Genomic DNA, 8071 nt, shown 5'->3' with positions numbered 1-8071 from the left:
TCTCTGGCCTCGAAAACCGGAGGCAAGCGGGACCGGTGCTTCCTCCTCATGACTTCATGCGACGCGCTCTGATCCAACATAAGCCTGTAGGCCTGTGCGTCTAAAGCGGCCCGCTCTGCGGCCATCCTGGTGTCCTCAGCCGCCAGATCCTCCTTGGCTTGGGTGATCTGTTCCTTTACCCTTGCAATCTCCGTGTTGTGAACGTCCTGATCTGGCGTATTAACATCCGCCATAAGCACAGCCCACGCATCAAATAGCTCTGATAGAACCTGAGCCGGCGGGCGCACAGGGCCTCCTGCCCCAGTGGTCATTGCTGCTGCTGAACCAGAAACCGTTGCCGCAGCTGTCGAAGAATGAAGTGCTGCTTGTGTTCCGGCCATGAATATTCCAACCCGGTTGGGCAGAACACAGGGGTCTAGAATACTGTCGCCATCGGAACAGCTCCCAATCCGGCCATCTTGTAGCTGATAAAGAGATTCAGTTTCTCCGGTCGAAGATTCGTCACCGGAACAAATGACAGTCGCCCCATGAAATCCCGATCCGTCCTCATGACCTCCTCCATGGATGACTCCCACGAAGGCAGGCTTCATGGCCGGTTTAACCCGGGGCGAATTGCGCACGCTGAGCCGTCTAGACGAGGTCGGTGCAGATGTCCGGCTTAGGGCCCGGTTCACTGATCTTGCCAATGAAAACATGAATGCTACCAAAGGGGACCCGGTACCCGTACTCAATTGAGCCGGCCTCAGGGCCCCAGCCTGCATCATCGATGTAGAGTTTGCCGCGACGACTCTTAGTCATCCGGCCTACAGCGTAGCCCTTGAGTCCTTCAAAGCGGCCCTCCAAGAACCGGAAACCATCGTGCGATAGCCCCACGGTGGGCGCCAACTGTCGTGGTTTTGTCACGGCAGATATCCTAGAGAAAGGACTTAGTCGTGGAGCCATCGCTACGGGTTAGCTTGAAGGGGTTAAAGCGGACACAAGGATGCAAGAGAGTTTATACTAGTTCGGCCCCTTCAATGAAGGTAAAAGCCTACTTCTAGTTGTGATGGGATTGATGGGTGTTTCGATGACTAGGGAGCGAATAAGCTTCGCCTATGTCTCGAGTCGTTGTCTGTCGTTGAACTGCCGCCGGGTCGTCCCCTTATATACATGGGTGATGCCCGTCGGTTTACAGAGTCCCGATACCGCCTCATAGATGCGTCCGGTTCAGTCTCCACTATTCCTAACTTATAACACAAGTTACATACCAACGCCGGTTTATAGCTATAGGCCTTAAACCGATTATGGGCCTTTAGCCCTCATCTGCCCTCATGGGCTTTTATCATACTCAACTACTGATGAAGTTAACCCGGCCTCTCCTGGCCGGTTTACGCCCAGTAGTAGTATCCCCAACACTTTCCATATCCAAGCATAAAACCCTCATGTGCTTTTGGTGCAAATTTTGAAGTGTGATGTGGATCCTTGATCTAGCACCTGGCGCCAAATACTCTGAAGTAACTGACATTTGGCTTCTTGCCAGTAAGGAGCTCATAGGATGTCTTGTTCAGAAGCTTGTGAAGATAAACACGGTTGATGATATGGCATGCAGTATCAATGGCTTCCGGCCAGAATTTTCTTGGAGTCTTGTATTCATCAAGCATCGTCTGGGCCATCTCAATAAGTGTTCTGTTCTTGCGTTCGACGATGCCATTCTGCTGTGGTGTGTACGGAGCTGAGAATTCATGTGTGATGCCTAAGGTATCAAGATATGTATCTACGCCAGTGTTCTTGAATTCAGTGCCATTGTCACTTCTGATGTGCTTTATCTTGGTGCCATAGTTGTTCATTGCTCGACTGGCGAAGCGTCTAAAGACATCCTGCACTTCAGTCTTGTAGAGGATTATATGCACCCAATTATATCTTGAATAATCATCAACAATGACAAAGCCATAGAGACAAGCAGTAGTAGTAAGAGTTGAGTAATGAGTGAGACCGAAAAGGTCCATGTGGAGCAGTTCGAAGGGTTGAGTCGTTGTCATGATTGTCTTCAAGGGATGCTTGGCCCTCGTCATCTTTCCTGCTTCACAGGCACCGCATAAGTGATCCTTCTTGAACTTGACGCCCTCGATGCCTATGACATGCTTCTTTCTTGCAAGGGTGTGGAGGTTCCTCATGCCAGCATGCCCTAGCCTTCGATGCCAGAGCCAGCATTCAGAAGCTTTTGCTAGAAGACATACTGCAAGTTGTGGTCCTACTGAGAAATCTACCACGTACAAATCATCTTTCTGATACCCTTCAAACACTAGAGACTTGTCAGATTCCATTAGTACAAGGCAAGATATTTTCCAAACAACACAATCATGTTTAAATCGCAAAGCATTGAGACAGACATTAAGTTGAAACCAAGGGATTCAACAAGCATGACTTTATCCATGTGTTGATCCTTTGAGATTGCAACTCTACCTAGACCCAATATCTTGCTTTTACCAGTGTCAGCAAATGTGATGTGACTTTTGTCAGATGGACGTAAAGTTGAGTCCATGAGAAGGCTTCGCTTCCCAGTCATGTGATTTGTACACCCACTATCAATAATCCATTCTAAAGCAGCTGGTGTCGTACCCTACAGTGCAGTTAGGGGGATAGGCTTCACGAAGAGAATTGTGAAGCAAAAACATTTGATGAACCAGTGGATTATTAAAGCTTAGATCGAGATTAGGACTGATAGGGCAAGTAGCAAGCGATTCAGGAACAAAGTACATCATAAGACCATTTGGGCATTTGATCTTGCTCCCTACAAGATGTTTAAGGTCCCCAGCAATAGTGTCAGACGATTTTGGTTTTCGGCTGGAGACCTTTCCCTGCAAAAGGGAGTTAAGCTTTCTTAGCCACCCACATCTTCAAGGGTGGCTTCGAAGCAACGAGTGTAATTGCAGCATCTGAGAACTTTGGCTTTGGAGCCGTAGCAAAAAGTCTTGCAGGTGGACAATAGTACTCATAAGAATAAGCAGAATAGTTCTTGGTCTTATGAACATGCTGGTTTGATGAAACGCGCTCATATTCACAGGCCTGAGTGTGGTTTCCCTGCAAAACATTTGCATTAGTGCGACCCAGGTGAGTCCTCTGTCTGTATGAAGCCTTTGGACCGTATGAAGCCTGTGGTCTGGGGTTTGTCTTCTTCACATGTGGTGTCATGATAACATTCACAGGAAGATTCTCCAAACACCTTTTCGGCACCCAGATCTTCTTCATAGGCGGTCCATTCCTGCAGTTAGTACCAATATACCTGGCAAACACTTCACCATTCTGATTCTTAAATAGTTTATAGTTTGCATCAAAGGATTCATCAATAACAATGGGATTAGCACAAGTGAAGCCAGATATGGTGGATGGATCTGCTGAAGGTTCCTTTGCAGCAACCCATGTGGTTTTGGGGTACTGCTCAGGTTTCCAGTAAGAGCCATCAGCATTCATTTTCCTTTCGAACCCAACACCCTCTTTCCTATGGTTTTGGTTCAGAATCTGCCTTTTGAGGACATCACATAGTGTCTGATGCCCTTTGAGACTTTTGTACATCCCTGTTTCAAGCAGTGTCTTCGACCTAGCATTCTCATCAGCAATAGCAGTGGTATCCTCAGCAGAGGGGTTAGTTACCACATCAACAGTTGAAGATATTGCAATAGTAGCAGGAGTAGAACATTCAGCAACAGAAGTAACGTTATCACGCTCAATGCATTTAAGACATGGTGGTTCAAATCCTTCCTGAGCTGAACTGATCTGTTCGGCGCGAAGTGACTCATTTTCCTTTTGAAGATCTTCATGAGCCGCTCTCAATTTCTCAAGATCTTGCTTCCTTTGAAGATAATCATAGGAAAGCCTTTCATGAGTTGTTGAGAGCGTTTCATGACGACTTTCAAGTTCCTCATACTTAACGTGAAGATTTTTTATGTCTTCAATTAAGGACTGAGATCGAGTCATTTCAGCGTCTAACAGATCATCGCTTTTGTCTAACAGTTTTTGAATGTGTTCCATAGCTTTCTGTTGTTCAGTTGCAATTTTAGCAAGTGTTTTGTAGCTGGGTTTGGAACCATAATCAGAGTCATCGTCACTAGATGTTTGATAGTGAGTAGTGTGTGTGTTTACCTTGGCACTGTGTGCCCTGAAGTAGTAGGAAGGAGCGGAGTAGTACTTGTCATTTGCATCGGTGTCGGTGATGAAGTCATTGTCTTCAGTGTTGAAGATGGACTTGGCAACGTATGTTGTAGCCAGACTCGCAACGCCAGAATCGGACTCCTCCTCAGACTCCACCTCCGCCTCCTCAGAAGCGGACTCCTCCTCAGAATCCATTTCCTTGCCAACAAACGCACGTGCCTTGCCAGATGGGCTCTTCTTGTGTGATGAAGACTTGGAGGAAGACTTGGAAGAAGACTTTGAGTATTTCTTCTTCTTCTTCTTGTCTTCAGAGTCATACTCCTTGCTCTTCTTCTTCTTGTTGTTCTCAGTGTCCCACTATGGACACTCATAGATGTAGTGGCCAGGTTTCTTGCACTTGTGACATGTTCTCTTCTTGTAGTCATGAGCAGAAGCTTCATCATTCCTTGAGCTTGATCGTGAAGACTTTCTAAAGCCTTTCTTCTTGGTGAATTTTTGGAACTTCTTCACAAGCATAGCATGCTCCTTTCCAATGTCTTCAGGATCATCAGAACTACTATTAGATTCTTCTTCAGATGAGGAGACAACCTTTGCCTGCAAGGCACGAGTTCGCCCATAGTTGGGACCGTAGATGTCTCTTTTCTCGGAAAGCTAAAACTCATGTGTGTTGAGCCTCTCAAGTATGTCAGACGGATCGAGTGTCTTGAAATCAGGACGTTCTTGAATCATCAGGGCTAGGGTGTCAAACGAACTGTCAAGTGATCTCAGGAGTGTCTTGACGACTTCATGCTTGGTGATCTCAGTAGCGCCGAGGGCTTGAAGCTCATTTGTGATGTCAGTGAGTCGATCAAACATGAGCTGGACATTCTCATTGTCATTTCTCTTGAAGCGGTTGAAGAGGTTGTGACGGACACTGATTCTCTGATCTCTCTGGGTTGAGACGCCTCCGTTGACCTTGCAGAACCAGTCCCAGACTAGCTTAGATGTTTCCAAAGCACTCACACGGCCATACTGTCCTTTGGTCAGATGACCATGGATGATATTCTTGGCAGTAGAGTCCAGTTGAACGAACTTCTTGACATCAGCAGCAGTGACACCTTCTCCAGCCTTGGGAACGCCGTTCTTGACGACATACCATAGGTCGACATCAATGGCTTCAAGATGCATGCGCATCTTATTCTTCCAGTAGGGATATTCAGTTCCATCGAAGACGGGGCATGCAGCAGAGACTTTAATTATCCCTGCAGTCGACATAGCTAAAACTCCAGGTGGTTAAACCGAATCACAGAGAACAAGGGAGTACCTTGCTCTGATACCAATTGAAAGTGCTAGTGATCGACTAGAGGGGGTGAATAGGAAATTTTTATGAAAGTCTTCAAAACATGTAAGTTTCGAAGACAAACGATAGAAATAAACCTATTACCATGCAGCGGAAGGTAGACTACACTAGGCAAACCATAGTCAAGTTTTCAAAGAAGTGAAAGCACAATGACTAATAGCAGCTATGCAGTAAGGATCAGGTAGGAAGATATTGTGAAGCCAATCAGAACAAGTAATCACTCAGTGAAGCCAAATGGTGATGCAATCGTACAATGACTTCACAAGGACCAACATTAAGTAAAGGGAAGGGAAGGATGAAACTAGTGACTCGTTGAAGACAATGATTTGTTGGACCAGTTCCAGTTGCTGTGACAACTGTACATCTGGTTAGGGAGGCTGATATTCAACACAGAAGACCTCGTCTTCACCTTATTCCCCTTGAGCTAAGGACACCCAGTCCTCGCCCAATCACTCTGGTAAGTCTTAAAGGTAGACTTCCAAACCTTCACAGACTTCATTCACCGGTGATCCACAATGACTCTTGGATGCTCAGAACGCGACGCCTAACCGGCTGGAGGATTCACGGTCCTCAAGTGTAAGAAGTCTTCAGATCACACAGACAGGAAGACTTAAGTGATGCCTAACACTCTTTGGCTCTGGGTGGTTAGGGCTTTAACCTCTCAAGGAATTCTCTCTCAAAGGCTTCGAGGTGGGTTGCTCTCAAACAACAAAAGTCGTGCTTTAACTCTGAGCAGCCAACTGTTTATGGTTGTAGGGGGTGGGCTATTTATAGCCACTAGGCAACCCGACCTGATTTGTCCAAAATGACCCTGGGTCACTAAGGAACTGACACGTGTTCCAATGGTCAGATTTCAAACACACACGGCAACTTTACTTGGGCTACACGCAAAGCTGACTTATCCAACTCTGGACAAGATTTGCTCTCATAGTCTTCACTCGAAGACATAGGATTTTGGTTAAGCATCACTTCAGTCATTCTGACTGGTTCTCTTGGACCCCACTTAACAGTACGGTGGTTCCTATGACTCAACAAAGAAAAACACAGAACGACGAAACTGCTAAGTCTTCGCGCTCCATAGTCTTTACGCGATGTCTTCTCTTGTCATAGTCTTCAATGTGAATGTCTTCACATAACACCTTTGACTTCAATGTCTTCATACATTTTTAGGGGTCATCTCTGGTAGGAACACCAAATCAATGAGGGACTTCTACCTGTGTTATCCTGCAATTCTCACAAACACATTAGTCCCTCAACTAGGTTTGTCGTCAATACTCCAAAACCAACTAGGGGTGGCACTAGATGCACTTACAGAGCCAAACTCTCATACCCTTTCAACAATAAGGTACGGCCTCAACGGCTGCTTTGCAGATGCACCTCGGCACACCCTGCCAGGAGCTCGGTATGGGAACTAATGAGTCGCCAGTAAAAGTTCGAACAGCTCTATAGCATACTTCAGCGTCGCAAGTTTGGCCTTATATGCATCAGCTCTGAATCATTGCCTTGGGTCAATAGTTGGGTTGCCCGGCTCCTGTGTTTGCTACCCTACGTTCTGCTCTATCGGCTAGGGTGGTAAAGGGAGAACTACTGCGATTGTGCCCTGGCCTAGACCGGATGAGCACCTCAGTAGAGAAAGCCGAAAACTGACTGTCATGATGTGGCGAGAGCTGGTCAACCACTTGATGACTTATTGGAATCTTTAGCGATTCTCCGTGTAATACAAGGGATCTTTTGCAGATCAGATATGTAAGGCAGCACACGCCGCATACACACTAGGGGCTATGTCGTAGCCCCACCATAAAACTCCTATGGTTAAGTGAAAGTGTTAACGCCTTATAGTCTGATTGCCTGGTTCGCCGCATTATCACCTCCTTCATGGACCAAGACGTTGGATAAAGAGTGATTAAATGCTTCTACAAACACCCCCGTACTTCCTACGAGGGGGCTGAAGCCGACGACTGGAAAACTTTCAGATTATATTAAAATGACCGCATAGGAGGAATTCAAGATTTTCGAGCAAAACATAAATAGATTAACTATAAAGTTGTCTTTTACAATCATCATACAACTCACTCGAACATTATGTTTTTTGAGCATTGACCCTCTATCAAGTGGGCAGCCTCCAGGACATCTTCAAAATAGATCTCCGGTTTCGGACGGCCCCTACCTTTAGGCGGACCCTTCGTGGTGACCTCGATGGCCTTCATTTTTTCCCAGAATGTCTTGACTTGGGTAAGGGCCATTCGTGCACCTTCAATGCACGTTGATCGCTTCGCAGCATCGATTCGCAACACCACATTGACAAGCTTCTGCACCAAGCCGAAATAGCTACTCGGTGCAGGCTCGGTTGGCCACAGCCGGAATATAACATCCTTCATGGCAGCGCTAGATACCCTATGAAGTTCGGCCCATTGGGACATCTGTTCATTGAGGAGCAGCGGGCGCATTGACGCACTGAACTGTGACCAAAAAAGCTTCTCCGTTGCATATCCAGCTCGCGTTTGGTAATATCGCGCTGCATCAAAAGAACTCTTCGGCAAGTCCAAATACTCGTCCGGAGAACTCCACACTTGGTTCAGCTGAGCATAGTCCGGGTCGCCCAAC

Source organism: Triticum aestivum, chromosome 3A (genome assembly GCF_018294505.1).
Source record: "Triticum aestivum cultivar Chinese Spring chromosome 3A, IWGSC CS RefSeq v2.1, whole genome shotgun sequence".
Taxonomy (NCBI): Eukaryota; Viridiplantae; Streptophyta; class Magnoliopsida; order Poales; family Poaceae; genus Triticum; species Triticum aestivum.
Note: the sequence above shows the minus strand (reverse complement) of the source record.